This window comes from Macaca thibetana, chromosome 12 (assembly GCF_024542745.1).
Source record: "Macaca thibetana thibetana isolate TM-01 chromosome 12, ASM2454274v1, whole genome shotgun sequence".
NCBI lineage: Eukaryota > Metazoa > Chordata > Mammalia > Primates > Cercopithecidae > Macaca > Macaca thibetana.
The window spans coordinates 88,044,029-88,063,665 of NC_065589.1; the positions used below are offsets into that span (position 1 = coordinate 88,044,029).

The 19,637-nt window shown below is 35.3% G+C and overlaps 1 non-coding gene across 1 annotated transcript; it reads right to left on the reverse strand.

Annotated features, from left to right (window-relative positions):
- Positions 1-14,586: 14,586 nt before the first annotated feature.
- On the reverse strand, positions 14,587-14,693 carry LOC126933342 (U6 spliceosomal RNA). Its single transcript, XR_007718565.1, has one exon. It is a non-coding gene; the product is annotated as a U6 spliceosomal RNA (small nuclear RNA).
- Between the last annotated feature and the right edge of the window lie 4,944 nt (positions 14,694-19,637).

A 19,637-nucleotide genomic window follows, 5' to 3' on the forward strand; every position in this document is an offset into this window, starting at 1 on the left:
ATCATACCCCCACAGAAATACAAAAATCCCTTAGACACTATTACAAATATTTCTATGAACACAAATAATAATCCTAAAAGAAATGGATAAACTCCTAGAAACATGCAACCTCCAAAGTTTGACCCAGAAAAAAATTGAAATCTTAAGAAGACAAATAATGAGTTCCCAAATTTCATCAGCAATTTAAAAAAAAAAAACTTACCAACAAGAAAACACTAGACCAGATAGATTCATAGCTGGTTCAAGTTCTACCAGATATATAGAGGAGAAGTGAGACCAATCCTATTGAAAATATTACAAAAAATTGAGGAGGAGGGATTCTTCTTTAACTCATTTTATGAGGTCAGCATCATCACAATACCAAAACCTGGCAGAGACACAACTAAAAAAGAAAACTTCAAGCAAATATTCCTGATGTTTGCAAAAATTCTCAACAAAATACTAGCAAACTGAATCCAGTTGCACGCCAAAAAAGCTAATCCACCATGATCAAATAGGCTTTACTTCTGGGATGGAAGTATCCTTTGTGTTCAACATATGCAAATGAATACATGTGATTCATTACATAAATAAAACTAAAAGCAAAAACCACATGATATCTCAATAGAAGCAGAAAAGGCTTTGATAAAAGTCAATACTCCTTCTTGCTAAAAAAAAAAAAAAAAAAAAAAAAAAAAAAAAAAAAAAAAAAAAAAGAACAAAACAAAAAACAAAAAACCCTTGGCCGGGCGCAGTGGCTCACACTTGTAATCCCAGCACTTTGGGAGGCCAAGGCAGGTGGATCACGAGGTTGGGAGATCAAGACCATCCTGGCTAACACAGTGAAATCCTTCTCTACCAAAAATACAAAAAAAATTAGCCAGGCGTGGTGGCAGGCACCTGTAGTCCCAGCTACTTAGGAGGCAGAGGCAGGAGAATGGCATGAACCCAGGAGGCAAAGCTTGCAGTGAGCTGAGATCATGCCACTGTATACCAGCCTGGGCAACAGAGCAAGACTCCATCTCAAAAAAAAAAAAAAAAAAAAACAGACAAAAGAAACAAACCTTCAACAAACTAGGCATTGAAGGAATAATATACCTCAAAATAATAGGAGACATCTATAACAAATTCATAGCAAACATCATATGGAACAGGCAAAAGCTGGAAGCATTCCCCTTGAGAACCAGAACAAGACAAGGTAGCCCACTCTCCCCACTCCTATTTAACATAGTATTGGAAATCCCAGCCAGAGAAATCAGGCAAGACAAAGAAATAAAAGGCATCCAAATAGGAAGAGAGGAAGACAAACGATCTCTCTTTCAAGATTATATGATTTCATACCTAGAAAACCCCATACTCTCTGCCCAAAGCCTCATTGATATGATAAATAACTTCAGTGAAGTTTCAAGGTACAAAATCAGTTTGCAAAAATCAGTAGCATTTCTATACACCAATAACATCCAAGCTGAGAGCCATATCAAGAATGTGATCCCATTCATAAGAACCACAAAAACAACAAAATAACTAGAAGTACAGCTAAACAGGGAGGTAAAAGATCTCTATAAGAATAATTACAAAACAGTGCTGAAAGCAATCAGAGACAACCCCATCAAATAGAAAAACATTCCATGCTCATAGATAAGAAGAATCAATACTGTTAAAATGGCAATAATTCCCAAAGTGATCCTATCGAACTACCAAATACATTTTTCACAAAACTAGAAAAAACTATTCTAAAATTCATATGAAACCAAAAAAGCCCAAACAGCTAAAGAATTCTTAAGTAAAAAGAACAAAACTGGAGGCATCACAGTACCCAAATTCAAACTACATTACAAGGCTACAGTAACCAAGACAGCATGGTACTGGTACAAAACAGACACATAGACCAATGGAACAGATTAGAGACTCCAGGAAAAAAAGCTGCCCACCTACATCCATCTGATCTTTGACAACAAGTGAGCATTACTGCCTGAGCCCCACCTCATGTAAGATCAGTGGCGGCACTAGATTCTCATAGGAGCTCAGACACTATTGTGAACTGCATATGCATGGTATCTAAGTTGTGTATTCCTTATGATAATCTAATTCCTGATGATCTGAGGTGGAACAGTTTTATCCTGAAACCAGCCCCCTAAAAACCATGGAAAAATTGTCTTCCATGAAAGCAATCCCTGGTCCCAAATAAGTTGAGGACCACCGACCTACAGAAGGAGAGAATATATTTGCAAACTATGCATCAGACAAAGGTCTAATATTCCGAATTTATAAGGAACTTAAACAACATAGCAAGCAAAAACAAAAAAAAAATCCCATTAAAAAATGGGCAAAGCCATGAAGTGTCACTTCAAAGGAAGACATACATGTGGCCAACAATCATATGAAAATATTCTCAACATCACTCATCATTAAAGGAATGCAAATAAAAACCACACCACACCAGTCAGAATGGCTATTACTAAAAATAAAAATAACAGATGCTGGCAAGGTTGCAGAGAAAAGGGGACATGTCTATGCTGCTAGTCAAAATGTAAATTAGTTCAGCTCCTGTGGAAAGCAGTGTGGCAGTTTCTCAAATAACTTAAAGCAGGACTACCATCCAACTAAGCAATCCTATTATTGGGTATATACCTCCCAAAATATAAATTATTTTACCATTAATTTGCTTGGGATAATGGCTTCCTAAGACTCATGCTTGTGTATGTTCATCATAGCACTACTTACAATAGCAAAGACATAGAATCAACCTAGATGCCCATCAACTGTGAAGTGGATAAAGGAAATGTGGTACATATACACCATGGAATACTAACCAACAATAAAAATGGACAAAATCATCTGCTTTGCAGAATCATGGATGGAACTGGAGGCTATTATCCTAAGCAAATTAAGGCAAGAACCGAAAACCAAATAGTGCATGTCCTCACTTATAGTGGGAGCTAAACATTGAGTACACACAGGCATGAGGAAGGGAACAATAGACATAAGGGCCTACTTGAAGGTGGAGGATGGTCGGAGGGTAAGGATCTAAAAACTACCAGTTGGGTATTATACTCATTACCTAGGTGACAAAATAATCTGTACACCAAACCCCCGTGACATGAAACTTACCATGTAGCAAACCTGCACATGTACCCCCGAACCTAAAATAAAAGTTGGAAAAAAATAGACAAATTTGAAAATCGTGATAATGATGGGTAAATCAGAAACAATCCTCCTTAAAAACACTCATGAGAGAGAAACATTTACAGTAAAACTGATTAAGAAAACAAGAAACCTAAATTATTTTAGAGTGATAACAATGGGAAAGAGTTTCCATACTGGATATCTAGATTTTTTCAATATTATTTATTTAAGGTAGGATGATTTTGGCATAAGTTTAGAAAAATAAATTATCAGAACAGAAGAGAGGCTGTAAATAAACCTACACATATCAAGTATCTTGATTTATGACAAAAAAAAAAACTGCAATTCAATGAGGAAAGAACGTTCTTTACAAAAGAATGGCATGCGGTGCTCAATTAAACATCCATTTAAAAAATGTGTCCATTGCCTCAAATCATGCCTAAAAATTAATTTGAGATGAATATTTGAACTAAATGTAAAGGTAAAACAATTAGCAGCTAGAAGAAAGCCTAGTGCAACAAAATGTGCTCATGACCTTGAGATAGCAACATTTAAAACAAAAACCAAAAACCAAAAACAAAAAAAAAACACGGGTAGTATCAACCATAAAAGGAAAACAGACCAGGCTTGGTGGCCTGTAATCCCAGCACTTTGGGAGGCTGAGGGGGGTGGATCACGAGGTCAGGAGATCAAGACTATCCTGGCTAACGCGGTGAAACTCCGTCTCTACTAAAAATACAAAAATTAGCCGGGCATGGTGGCGGGCCTCTGTAGTCCCAGCTACTCGGGAGGCTGAGGCAGAAGAATGGCGTGAACCCAGGAGGCGGAATTTGCAGTGAGCAGAGATCGCGCCACTGCACTGCAGTCTGGGTGACAAAGCGAGACTCCATCTCAAAAATAATAATAATAATCTCTGCTTATCATATGATAATAATAACAAAGTGAGAAGGAAAGTCACAGACTTGCAGTAAATGCACTTGAAAAAAATATGTTTATAAAATTATCCAACATGCATGTGAAAATATGTGCAACCTCATTAGGCCTCAGGAAATGCAAAGTAAAATCAGAAGGGGATCATCATATCAGAATAACAGTAATTAAAACACTAGTAATTTCCAGTGTATGCCAAGAATGTAGACATCTAGAACTGTCATATTTCTGGCAGGATTTGAAATAGGTTCAGCCACTTAAAAAGTTAACAGTAGCTAAAAAGTCAAACCTTCACATAACTTGTGATTTTTATAATCCATTTGTGCTCTTGAGGAGATACTCAAGATTAATGGGTTAATGTGTCTATTAAAAGATTGTAGCAGCCTTATTCATAATAATTAAAAACTGAAAATCAACCAAGTATTCATCAAAATTGATTGGAACGAATGAAATACAATATTAGATAGCAATTACAAATTTTTTATTTTTTATTTTTTTTGAGACAGAGTCTCGATCTGTCGCTCAGTTTGGAGTGCAGTGGTGTGATCTCAGCTCACTGCAACGTCTGCCTCTTGGGTTCAAACGAGGCTCCTGCCTCAGCCTCCTGAGTAGCTGGGATTACATGTGCCCACCACCATGCCTGGATAATTTTTGTATTTTAGTAGAGACAGGATTTAGCCATTTTGGCCAGGCTGGTCTCGAACTCCTGATCTCAGGTGATCCGCCCACCTCAGCCTCACAAAGTGCTGGGATTATAGGTGTGACCCACCACGCCCAGACACAACTTTTTAAAGGAACTATTTTTACATGCAACGTGTATCAGTAATCTCAGACAAAATGTTGAATGAAAGAAATCAGACAAAATTATTTACTTTTGTGTTTCTGTTTATATGAAATTCAAGAATAACCAAAACAAACCTGCGGGATCAGAAGTCCAAATAACAGTTACCTTGGTGTGTATAGGGATAGTAGTGGCTGTGAGAGGAATAAGTAAGTTTTCTGGGGAGCTGAAATATTTTATACCTTGATCTGTGTGATATTTAAAAGAGTGTATCCAGATCTAAAAATTAATCAAAACATACACCTGTGATTGGTATATTGATATACATCATTGATGTGACTCATTCTTCAATAAAAAGTAAAAAGTAATGTTAGAAATAAAAATCAACATAATAAGAGACAGTAGTCACATGAAATTACTATGCACTACCTTTCAAAAATACATTTGGAAAAAAGAATTGCTTCCTAGGAAGATACAGCTTTTCAAAATTATATAAAGAGAATATTCTTATTAATGCAATCAATTAGTGAAAGAAATGAGGTTTAAGGATTGAAAGCTAAAAAAACAGAACAGTGATTATTCATTCTTATAACAGAAAATTCAAAAGATTCAACAAAAAAATAATGGAGATTCATGAAACATTTCAGCAGTATCTTTAGCTATAGAATCTATGTACAAAATGTGATAAAATTTCATATATCAGGAACAACAAATTAGATAATAGAATTTTTTAAATCCTATTCTATAGATCTGAGTTGGTATAACATATCTAGCAATAATCCTACCAAATGTTGCCTATTTGGAGATAATAATTTTCCCTAAATTAAGTGATATATTTAATGTAGTTAAAAAAAAAATCTCAGCAGGGTTTTAACAATTCTTACGAAGCTATCTAAAGTAATAAGCAACCAAAATTTGTCCATCAGAGTTCAAAATGTATTTACTAATTAAAACAATGTAGTTTCAAAATAGTGTTAGTCAAATATATATATATAGAGAGAGAGAGAGAGAGACTAGCAAAAGATGAAAAAATACTGCGAATGTGATACAAACAGACCCCTGAATATATTGAAAGGTGGTCTTGGCAGAAGAAGTGTTATGCATCAGCAAAGAAAAGATGCCTCTTCCTATAAATGATGCTAGGACAACTGGCTCTCCATATGGAGAATGATAAATTAGATGCCTACCTCTTACCATGCCTGAAATAAATTCCAGATGGATTAAATACCTATATGTGAAAATGAAAATATTGAAACATTTATAAGAAAATATATGAAAGCAACGTTACGACATCAATGCAGAGAATCTTTTTTAAAGGAGACAAATAAAATTACCCCATAGAGTTAAAAGTAAATACATAGTCTGAGAATATTTACAATGCTTATAACTAATACAATTCTGGCAGCCATTCTCCTTCTAGAAATACTTGCAACATCTACACAACAAGAACTGTAACAGATGTTGGGTGTGGAATTGTTTGAAATAGTAAAAAAAGTGAAATTTAGAAAAAACACTCATGCATATGTACACATATGCATATACATGCACATTTATATATATATGTATACATAGATATTCTTCAAGTATATAGGAGATATATACACATTTATACATTCATATAGATAGATATACATAACATATATAACTAGGTATATGTGTATATATGTGTGTGTGCATATATCTCATTTCGTTTCAGATCATGAGTATTATAAAAGTAATATATAACAACATATAATATATAATATACATCAAATATTACATATGAATTATTATGCGTGTATATATTATATTGTTATATGAATAGATATATGTGTGTGGATAGCTATATAGACAATAAATACATAGATATATTACCACAAATTTATCTATCTTGCTAGCTAGCTAGCTAACTATATTTGTTGTAAAACCATAAAATCAATGCTATATGAATTAAGTAATCTGATTTTTACAATACTCATGATCTGAAGTAATAGTGAATACATAATAAAAGGATGAAGGAACTGTGGAGAGAAAAAAAGTAGATTTCAAATGTGTGTATAGCATTCTACTTACACGAAAGTGAAAAATTTGCTTCAAATTTTTCATGAAAAACTTGAAGCAAAATTATGTATTAATATTTTATAAGACTTAGGCCAGGCACGGTGGCTCATGCCTGTAATCACAACACTTTAGGAGGCCGAGGCGGGTGGATCACAAGGTCAGGAGTTTGATACCAGTCTGATCAACATGGTGAAACCCCGTCTCTACTAAAAAAATACAAACATTAGCTGGGCGTGGCGGCGTGCACCTTTAGTCCCAGCTACTCGGGAGGCTGAGGCAGGAGAATCGCTTGAATCCAGGAGGCAGAGGTTGCAGTGAGCTGAGATCATGCCACTGCACTCCAGCCTGGGCAATTGAATGAGATTGTCTCACAAAAAATATTGGTAAGACTTGGTGGAACATACATAGATTCAGTTATATTTTATCTGTATTTTATGATCATCATGATGATTAATTTCCAAAGTATCAATATGAAAACACTTTGAGATGCATGTTGCATATTATAATTAAGGACTCTTACCTATTAAATTTGACAGTTTTCCCAGCAACTTTATTTGGAAGGACTAAAAATTACATATAAAATATTATTTCTATTCTCAATCTACACTGCATTATTATAAATAATAAATAGTATGGCATGAAGTATAGATACTATAAGAGAGAAGCAACAGACATATTTAAAAGCAATTTATTTGTAACAGAATTAGAGATGTCCAATGGACCTCAAAAATCAGAGAATCTGAATAGAACAAGCAAGTGCACTCCAAGAAAAAAAAAAAATTAAAAAAACGAGGTAAGTCATCAAAGTGGATATTGCTAGGATCTATTGTAGGGCAAATTAGGAGCTTGATCTAAATGGAGAAGATTCCATATTCGGGGACAAAGTGAGCGGTAACAAGGAATTTCAAAGACAGTATTAGATTATTATATACCTTGAAAGCTTGTCAGAGACATTAGTAGTTGAGAGATATACATGTTTCCTACATGAAGCAAATTTAACCTTTATAATTAGATTTCATTTCATTGGTCCCACAATGGGTATGCTGTGCTATCTCCTAGGGAGGGTGAATTCTGGTATTAACTCATTCTCCAGCTGTTTCATCTCTAGATGTTGGCTGGTCCAGAATATGGGTGATGACTCTACCCTTTAATGGTATAAATCCTGCCTAACTTTTCACTTCCCAAACCTCTCCAGAATAAATTTAGTCTGTATCTCAATGGAAGTGTAATAAATTTCCTGAGTAAAGGAGCTGGAGATTATTCCCAAACAATAGAACGTGAATTAGTTGGGGAAGTGAGATTACAGAGTACACTTTATTCTCTTGGTCTTTCCTTTATTCCTGGGCTTTTGTGAGCTTCTATCTGATATAAACACTCTCAAGGCCTTCACTAAACCCCTCACTCTTTTCCCTTCTTTCTGTATTGCATTAGAAATGAATATGTTCCTTTTTATATATAACTTTTACCTATACGTTCTGAAAAAAAATCTAGATATTTTGTCTCTGAAGCCAGATCACCTGGGCTGGAATAGAAGTTCTGTTGCTTACTAGCCGTACAACCTCAGGCAACTTATTATATTCTTCAATTGTCAGTTTGCTCGTTGTAATAAAAGAGGGTTTTTTCTGAACATTAAGTAAACTAAGACCACCTGTAACCCAATTATAAACTGGCCTAGCACATAGTAAGTGCCCAGAATAGTTAACTGCTGTTTCACATCATTTCTTGTAACTTCTGACTGATATCCTCTGGGGAATACCCTGTAGGGCAGGGTTCTCTAACGCCTGGGCCACGGACCAGTACTGGAATGAGGCTGCACAGCAGAAGGTGAGCAGCAGGCCCGTGAGAGAGCAAAGCTTCATCTGTATTTACAGCTGCTCCCTATCGCCGGCATTACTACCTGAGCATCGCCTCCTGTCGGATCAGGAGCAGCATTAGATTCTCAAAGGAGGGTGAACCCTATTGGCAACTGCTGATGCCCCGTCTGGGACCATCTAGTTACAGGAAAACAAGCTCAGGGCTCCCACTGATTCTACATTATAGTGAGTTGTATAATTATTTTATTATATATTGCAATGTAATAATAATAGAAATAAAGTGCACAATAAATATAATGCACTTGAATCATCCCAAAACCATCTCCCCAAAACCTACCCCAGTATGTGGTAAAATTGTCTTCCATCAAACTGGTCCCTGGTGCCAAAAAGTTTGGGGACTGCTGTTCTAGGGAATATATTCAGTCTATGTGCTGCTCCAGTGGTAGATTCCACTCTTCTCTAGAAGTGAATATTGCAATTAACCAAGTTCTCTGGCCTTATAATTGGTTTAAGGATGGGCATATGGTACAATTAGGGGCAATGAAACAAAGGATTTTGGGGCAGGTGGGCGGGGGGGGGGGGTGCTAGAAGCGAGGCAGGTGCTTATTTTTTACTATTATGAGTTTGTAACAACATAAATTGAAAGCTATTGGTATTTTATGATAACAAGGTTAAAACTAAGGCCACATTTGATTACATGTTACAAATTTTTGTAGCTGTATTTTTTGTCACTTGCAACATGTATTGTAAATTATATACCTGGCTTAATAAGCTAAGAAGATAGCTGCAGTCCTATACTTAGATAACAAAATCTTTTCTCCTTTACATTTAAAGGAACTGTTTGGGGAAGAAATTGAGTAGATGTCTCCATCTTAACCCTTCATATATCTTATTCATCAAAAGTAGTACTAATGAAAATAAATGTTCATGGAAATTTACATGCTCTTGCTCAATCCTTGTTAGTGATAACAAGTAGGGCTTTTTGCTAAAGAGTATTCTAGGTCCATCAAAGAATAAATCTAACTCTAAACAAGAAATGCATCATTTTGCACCAGTGATTGATATATTACACATCATTCTTTTTTTTAATTTATTTATTATTATTATACTTTAAGTTGTAGGGTACATGTGCATAACGTGCAGGTTTGTTACATATGTATACTTGTGCCATGTTGGTGTGCTGCACCCATCAACTCGTCATTTACATCAGGTATAACTCCCAATGCAATCCCTCCCCCCTCCCCCCTCCCCATGATAGGCCCCTGTGTGTGATGTTCCCCTTCCTGAGTCCAAGTGATCTCATTGTTCAGTTCCCACCTATGAGTGAGAACATGCGGTGTTTGGTTTTCTGTTCTTGTGATAGTTTGCTGAGAATGATGGTTTCCAGCTGCATCCATGTCCCTACAAAGGACACAAACTCATCCTTCTTTATGGCTGCATAGTATTCCATGGTGTATATGTGCCAAGTTTTCTTAATCCAATCTGTCACTGATGGACATTTGGGTTGATTCCAAGTCTTTGCTATTGTGAATAGTGCTGCAATAAACATACGTGTGCATGTGTCTTTATAGCAAATCCTTTGGGTATATACCCAGTAATGGGATGGCTGGGTCATATGGTACATCTAGTTCTAGATCCTTGAGGAATCGCCATACTGTTTTCCATAATGGTTGAACTAGTTTACAATCCCACCAACAGTGTAAAAGTGTTCCTATTTCTCCACATCCTCTCCAGCACCTGTTGTTTCCTGACTTTTTAATGATCGCCATTCTAACTGGTGTGAGATGGTATCTCATTGTGGTTTTGATTTGCATTTCTCTGATGGCCAGTGATGATGAGCATTTTTTCATGTGTCTGTTGGCTGTATGAATGTCTTCTTTTGAGAAATGTCTGTTCATATCCTTTGCCCACTTTTTGATGGGGTTGTTTGTTTTTTTCTTGTAAATTTGTTTGAGTTCTTTGTAGGTTCTGGATATTAGCCCTTTGTCAGATGAGTAGATTGCAAAAATTTTCTCCCATTCTGTAGGTTGCCTGTTCACTCTAATGGTAGTTTCTTTTGCTGTGCAGAAGCTCTTTAGTTTAATGAGATCCCATTTGTCAATTTTGGCTTTTGCTGCCGTTGCTTTTGGTGTTTTAGACATGAAGTCTTTGCCCATGCCTATGTCCTGAATGGTACTACCTAGGTTTTCCTCTAGGATGTTTATGGTATTAGGTCTAACATTTAAGTCTCTAATCCATCTTGAATTAATTTTCGTATAAGGAGTAAGGAAAGGATCCAGTTTCAGCTTTCTACTTATGGCTAGCCAATTTTCCCAGCACCATTTATTAATAGGGAATCCTTTCCCCATTTCTTGTTTCTCTCAGGTTTGTCAAAGATCAGATGGCTGTAGATGTGTGGTATTATTTCTGAGGACTCTGTTCTGTTCCATTGGTCTATATCTCTGTTTTGGTACCAGTACCATGCTGTTTTGGTTACTGTAGCCTTGTAGTATAGTTTGAAGTCAGGTAGCGTGATGCCTCCAGCTTTGTTCTTTTGACTTAGGATTGTCTTGGAGATGCGGGCTCTTTTTTGGTTCCATATGAACTTTAAAGCAGTTTTTTCCAATTCTGTGAAGAAACTCATTGGTAGCTTGATGGGGATGGCATTGAATCTATAAATTACCTTGGGCAGTATGGCCATTTTCACGATATTGATTCTTCCTATCCATGAGCATGGTATGTTCTTCCATTTGTTTGTGTCCTCTTTGATTTCACCGAGCAGTGGTTTGTAGTTCTCCTTGAAGAGGTCCTTTACATCCCTTGTAAGTTGGATTCCTAGGTATTTGATTCTCTTTGAAGCAATTGTGAATGGAAGTTCATTCCTGATTTGGCTCTCTGTTTGTCTGTTACTGGTGTATAAGAATGCTTGTGATTTTTGCACATTAATTTTGTATCCTGAGACTTTGCTGAAGTTGCTTATCAGCTTAAGGAGATTTTGGGCTGAGACAATGGGGTTTTCTAAATATACAATCATGTCATCTGCAAACAGGGACAATTTGACTACTTTTCCTAACTGAATGCCCTTGATTTCTTTCTCTTGCCTAATTGCCCTAGCCAGAACTTCCAACACTATGTTGAATAGGAGTGGTGAGAGAAGGCATCCCTGTCTTGTGCCAGTTTTCAAAGGGAATTTTTCCAGTTTTTGCCCATTCAGTATGATATTGGCTGTGGGTTTGTCATAAATAGCTCTTATTATTTTGAGGTACGTTCCATCAATACCGAATTTATTGAGCGTTTTTAGCATGAAGGGCTGTTGAATTTTGTCAAAAGCCTTTTCTGCATCTATTGAGATAATCATGTGGTTCTTGTCTTTGGTTCTGTTTATATGCCGGATTATGTTTATTGATTTGCGAATGTTGAACCAGCCTTGCATCCCAGGGATGAAGCCCACTTGATCATGGTGGATAAGCTTTTTGATGTGTTGCTGAATCCGGTTTGCCAGTATTTTATTGAGGATTTCTGCATCGATGTTCATCAGGGATATTGGTCTAAAATTCTCTTTTTTTGTTGTGTCTCTGCCAGGCTTTGGTATCAGGATGATGTTGGCCTCATAAAATGAGTTAGGGAGGATTCCCTCTTTTTCTATTGATTGGAAGAGTTTCAGAAGGAATGGTACCAACTCCTCCTTGTATCTCTGGTAGAATTCAGCTGTGAATCCATCTGGTCCTGGACTTTTTTTGGTTGGTAGGCTATTAATTATTGCCTCAATTTCAGAGCCTACTATTGGTCTATTCAGGGATTCAACTTCTTCCTGGTTTAGTCTTGGAAGAGTGTAAGTGTCCAGGAAATTATCCATTTCTTCTAGATTTTTCCAGTTTATTTGTGTAGAGGTGTTTATAGTATTCTCTGATGGTAGTTTGTATTTCTGTGGGGTCAGTGGTGATATCCCCTTTATCATTTTTAATTGCGTCAATTTGATTCTTCTCTCTTTTCTTCTTTATTAGTCTTGCTAGTGGTCTGTCAATTTTGTTGATCTTTTCAAAAAACCAACTCCTGGATTCATTGATTTTTTGGAGAGTTTTTTGTGTCTCTATCTCCTTCAGTTCTGCTCTGATAGCTGCAGTCCTATACTTAGATAACAAGTCCTACACTTAGTTATCTAACAGTCCTATACTTAGTTATTTCTAGCCTTCTGCTAGCTTTCGAATGTGTTTGCTCTTGCTTCTCTAGTTCTTTTAATTGCGATGTTAGAGTGTCAATTTTAGATCTTTCCTGCTTTCTCTTGTGGGCATTTAGTGCTATAAATTTCCCTCTACACACTGCTTTAAATGTGTCCCAGAGATTCTGGTATGTTGTATCTTTGTTCTCATTGGTTTCAAAGAACATCTTTATTTCTGCCTTCATTTCGGTATGTACCCAGTAGTCATTCAGGAGCAGGTTGTTCAGTTTCCATGTAGTTGAGCGGTTTTGATTGAGTTTCTTAGTCCTGAGTTCTAGTTTGATTGCACTGTGGTCTGAGAGACAGTTTGTTATAATTTCTGTTCTTGTACATTTGCTGAGGAGTGCTTTACTTCCAATTATGTGGTCGATTTTGGAGTAAGTACGATGTGGTGCTGAGAAGAATGTATATTCTGTTGATTTGGGGTGGAGAGTTCTATAGATGTCTATTAGGTCTGCTTGCTGCAGAGATGAGTTCAATTCCTGGATATCCTTGTTAACTTTCTGTCTCGTTGATCTGTCTAATGTTGACAGTGGAGTGTTGAAGTCTCCCATTATTATTGTATGGGAGTCTAAGTCTCTTTGTAAGTCTCTAAGGACTTGCTTGATGAATCTGGGTGCTCCTGTATTGGGTGCATATATATTTAGGATAGTTAGCTCTTCCTGTTGAATTGATCCCTTAACCATTATGTAATGGCCTTCTTTGTCTCTTTTGATCTTTGATGGTTTAAAGTCTGTTTTATCAGAGACTAGTATTGCAACCCCCCCTTTTTTTTGTTCTCCATTTGCTTGGTAAATCTTCCTCCATCCCTTTATTTTGAGCCTATGTATGTCTCTGCGTGTGAGATGGGTCTCCTGAATACAGCAGACTGATGGGTCTTGACTCTTTATCCAGTTTGCCAGTCTGTGTCTTTTAATTGGAGCATTTAGTCCATTTACATTTAAGGTTAAGATTGTTATGTGTGAACTTGATCCTGCCATTATGATATTAACTGGTTATTTTGCTCGTTAGTTGATGCAGTTTCTTCCTAGCCTCGATGGTCTTTACATTTTGGCCTATGTATTTTGAGCCTATGTATGTCTCTGCGTGTGAGATGGGTCTCCTGAATACAGCAGACTGATGGGTCTTGACTCTTTATCCAGTTTGCCAGTCTGTGTCTTTTAATTGGAGCATTTAGTTCATTTACATTTAAGGTTAAGATTGTTATGTGTGAACTTGATCCTGCCATTATGATATTAACTGGTTATTTTGCTCGTTAGTTGATGCAGTTTCTTCCTAGCCTCGATGGTCTTTACATTTTGGCATGTTTTTGCAATGGCTGGTACCGGTTGTTCCTTTCCATGTTTAGTGCTTCCTTCAGGGTCTCTTGTAAGGCAGGTCTAGTGGTGACAAAATCTCTAAGCATTTGCTTATCTGTAAAGGATTTTATTTCTCCTTCACTTATGAAACTTAGTTTGGCTGGATATGAAATTCTGGGTTTAAAATTCTTTTCTTTAATAATGTTGAATATTGGCCCCCACTCTCTTCTGGCTTGGAGAGTTTCTGCCGAGAGATCTGCTGTTAGTCTGATGGGCTTCCCTTTGTGGGTAACCCGACCTTTCTCTCTGGCTGCCCTTAAGATTTTTTCCTTCATTTCAACTTTGGTGAATCTGGCAATTATGTGTCTTGGAGCTGCTCTTCTCGAGGAGTATCTTTGTGGCGTTCTCTGTATTTCCTGGAAAAATATGGAACGCTTCACGAATTTGCATGTCATCCACACGCAGGGGCCATGCTAATCTTCTCTGTATCGTTCCAATTTTAGTATATGTGCTGCCGAAGCGAGCACCTATTACACATCATTCTTATTTAAGACTGTAAACAAGATTTTATATCTCATTGTAGTTAATGAGAGAAATAATGATACTTTTATATGAGGTATTTTTTTACCATAGCGATGAATAACAAAGCACTGAGATATTATTTAATCTTTAAGTTTCATTTTAGAAAATAACGGAAACGGAACTATTTTTAGTACCAGGAACCAGGAGGCAAAGAAATGTCTGTGGTAAATCCATCCTAATAATGAGAATCAATACATTCTGCAATATCTGATTGAACAAATCAATACTTGCAGAAAAGAGATTCAAAAGGGAGGTGATCTTAAATATGCATCTGGCTACTCTTTGATGAACAGATTGCCTTCCTTAATGCTTAAAGTTTAGAAACATTAAAAAAAAAACCACTTCTAATAGCACTTAAAAGATTAATTTTCATGCAATTCACTTCAGATTTTCAAAAAAAATTAAAAATCATTACTTTTTTGCTTTATCATCTCCTCAGCATGTTTCAGATGTCCTTTCAAAGAGAAATATTGTGACTTTGTTTTTAATTTTGGCATATGTAGTAGAGAAAGTATGAAGAGTTGAAGAGTCCCATTCATCTTCCTTTTTTAATTACAACAGTTCATTCTTATTTACTTATGCAACCGAATCTGAATTTCAATATAATTTTTAGGTACAGTGAACCTCAATCTTGCAGATAATATAAAATGATGAAAAAATTTTAAGTTAAATTTGATTTTAGAACGAATACCTACCAATTTCTGAAATAATCATTTTGTTCTTTATTTAAATTTTGTGGTAGGAGACATTAGAATGCCCTTTGCTTCTTGTGTTGCACAAACTGAAAAGGCAGTCTAAATTTAGAAAGCATTACACAATTAATTTCAGGAGTCCTAATAATGAAATGTAAGTAATGATTTTATTTTATTTTATTTTATTTTTTACTTTAAGTTCTGGGATACATGTGCAGGACACGCAGGTTTGTTACATAGGTATACATGAACCATGGTGGTTTGCTGCACCCATCAACCCGTCATCCAGGTTTTAAGACCCACATTCATTAGGTATTTGTCCTAATGCTCTCCTTCCCCTTGCCCCCAAAATAATGATTTTAATTAACAAAAATATGTAGTGTCACCATCCCCAAAGCATTCATTACACTGTTGATAGTCCATGAAATAACATGAATCCTTGACGATAATGAAATGTATAATTATAATGACATGTTTTATATTGTGAGTTCCCAAATGAGAGGAAATATAATATCTACTTTTATAGTTATTCTGCAGTCTGAAGTAAAAATGGCAATTGGCCATAATCATAAATAAACAAAGAAGGCTATACAAAATATATATCACAGGTGATCAGAAACACCTTTCCTAATTTAAAAGAACTATGGTTATTTTAATTTAATGTACTATTTTAAAAGTGTACTGTTCATTGAATATTGCCAAATGAATGTGATAGTGAGGCCATATCACAAGCAAACTGTATTTCCAACTCTCCGAAAGTTATATCTTGCACTTTGTAGTCAATCTCTTCCCAACCCTCTGGAAATCACTAATCTGATTTCTGCCTCTATAGTTTTGTCTTTTACAGAATGTCACATAAATGCTGTAATAAAACACATAGCCTTATAAATCTGGTCTCTGCCTCTTAGCAAAAGGCTTTAGTGGTTCATGCATATTGTTATATCAGTAGTTCATTTCCTTTGAAACTGAGAATTATTTCATTGTGTAGAGGTACTACAGTTTATTTTGCCATTTACATGTTGATGGACATTTGAGTTGTTTCTAGTTTGGGAAGATTACGAATAAAATAGTCATATTATTTGTGTACAGGTCTTTATGTAGACATATCTTTTCATTTTTCTTCAGTAAATACCTACAGGTGAAATTGTTGGTTCCTATGCTCGGTGTATAATTATCTTCCTAAAAAAAGTCGAACTGTTTTTCAAAGTGCTGTACCATACAGCATTCCCAAAACAAGGTAAGAGAGATGCATTGCTCTGCACCATCACCAGGATTTGGAATTGCCAGTATTTCTAAATTTAAGCATCGTAGCAGGTGTATAGAGGTATCTCATTCTGTTTAATTTGCATTTCCTTTCTAATGATGCTTAGCATCTTTTCATGAGTTTATTTGCTATCTACACATGCTCTTTTGTTCACATCTTTAGCCCTATAATTTAATGGGGTGTTTTTCTTCTTATTGAGTTGTAAGGGTCTTCCTGTAGTCTGGTTTACATGTCCTTTATCAGACACATGTTTTGCAAGTATTTTCTGTCAATATATGGCTTATGTTTTTTTATAGTGCCTTTCAAAGAGTAGATGTTTAGTTTTGATGAAGTTTAATTTATTAGTTTCTCTCTTTATGTTTTTGGGCTTTTTGTTGTTCTAATAAACATTTGCCTAACTCAAGGTGCAATAATTTTTCTTTTATGTCTTTACTAAAATTGTTTCACTTTTGTTTCATTGTAGGTCTATTTCATTCAAATAAATTTTGTATATAGTGTGAATTAAGAGTAAAGATTCATTTTTTATATGAATTTCAATTATTGCAGACATTTTTGTTCAAAAGAAAATCCTTTCCATTTTGAATTACTTTGGCATAGTTTCAAAAATTAATAAATTGATATGTGGGTTTACTTCTGGACTCTGTATCCTTTTATTGATGTTTTTGTCCTTTTTCCTCCAAAACAATACTGCCTTGAATTTTCTCAGCTTTTATTTTCCTGAAAATGTCTTCATGTATAGGAAATCTTAAAATCCAATAGTCCATGTCCTACAGTTTCTTTCTTTTTTTTCAGAAGATTTTTGATTTTTCTTCATATAAATTGTATAATTAAGTGGTCAATTTCTACCAAAAAAAAAAAAAACTGGGATTTTGGTTGGGATTATGTTGATTCTATAGATTACTGTGAAGAGAACTTGATATCTTAACATATTTTTTTCTTCTAATCCCCAAATATGGTATAGGTCTGCATTTACTTAGGTTTTTAAACAATATCTCTTCATAATGTTTGTAGTTTTTAATCTAGAAATTCCTAAATCTTTCATATTTTATGCTATTATAAGAGATACAATTTAATTTCAATTTTTAATTTCTCATTCTATACTTCCAATAGTCTAATTTCTTCCTTTCCAAGTATGATGGCCCCAAGTAGATGGTGGGTGAGAGATGGAACTCCATGCACAAAAGGAGGGGCTTTAGCTGAGGAAGGTCATAGAAAATTTATTTATTAAAAACAGAATTTAAAAGAATATATGAAGCCCATAATCATTGGCAATAATCTCTTAAAAATTCACTTTAACGATAAACTCAAGATGGAAAGTATTAGTTTACATGTTGGTCTTAGTTGACAAAAATGGTTCAGCAGTGGATAGTGGATAAAGGGCATTATTCACCTATGGTTCCTACACATAATTACATATTATGCATTTCTAAAAAAGAATAAGAAATATCTCAATATATTGCTGTGAAAGAATAAGAAATATCTCAATATATTGCTGCGAAATGATCTTGTGTATATGTTATCAAATAAACAATCAAGAAGGGAAAAGGTTTGCATATTGTGCTATGATTTTCTCCTTAAAAGTAGAGAGTAAACATAAGCCTTCATATTTGCTTATATTTTTTAGAAAATGAAAACAAAAACCAAATCTCTATTCAATAATCCTCTGTTGGGAAACAAAAGGATTAAGATTAAGGGGACAGTGACAGAAGCTAAATTTCCCTAAATATAGTTTGTCTTGAAGATTTACTTTTTAATTATGTAATAATATTTTACATAATAACAAAATACCTAAAAGCAACCTCTAAAGAGTCTCAAGTAAAAAAAAAATCTACATACTCTGTTAGATGCATAATTAGCAACACACAGAAACTATTTGAAGTGAATTTAAAATGCAATAATGTATCTTTCCTGTATGTCTCTAGTAGGATATATCTCAAGGAAAAACAATATTGAAAAAATTTAAAATTGTTTCAGTAATTACATTGTTGGTAGACTATTTTTGACATAGAAGAAAAGATGAACTGAATAAGATATGTGATATTAAATAAAAGTCCTATATCCTTAACATGAATTCAAATAGTGTAAATTATGAATAATTTTTTCCTAAAATACATATGTATGCATATGCATTTGTATGTGTACATGCAAACATATACACAGATCTCTAGCTCTGTGTACATGCAAAAATACACAGATTTCCAGCTCTATCCAACTGAGATGACTTAGAACCAAAGACCAATCTCATGGAATGAAGATCTCTAGGTCTAAACTTACAGATTCAAACTATATATGGAAACGAACAGAAAACATGCATGTTTTCCATTAAAACAAACCAAAATCAATGAGTCCATGTCGGGGGAAAGAAACAAAGAATGTGATCCTGAAAAATCTTGGTATACCAGGTTGTAAGGAAGCTTCAAAGACTACTGAAAACACATGTGGTAGCCTACATCCAAAATCGCCACCATTGACCCTCATCTTCTGGTATTTATCAGGGTGTGTAGTCACCTCTATGATAAAGTGTGGAGACCTATGTAACCAATAAAATATTTGGAATTAACTGTGTGTGTGTCCTATGACCAAGTCATTAGAGTCATTGCTACTTGTGCTTTGCTCTACTGAAATGGCTTACTCTGGGGAAAGCCATCTGCGATGTCATCAGAACATTAAAACAGCCTCTGGAGAGGCCCGTGTGTGGGGAAGAGAGGCCTCCTGGTAACGTGAAGCACAAGCTTGCCAACCGTGTGAGTGAAACAACTCGGAAGAGCATCCTCAATTTCTTTCAAGCCTTGAGATGACTGTTTCTCAGACAGACATCTTTAAAACTCCATTAGAGACCTTGACACAAGCTAATGAGCAATACTTAGTCACGAAGGGAAATGATATTTTCTTTAATTCACCGCTTCTGTCTGAAACCTGTTTATATAACTTCA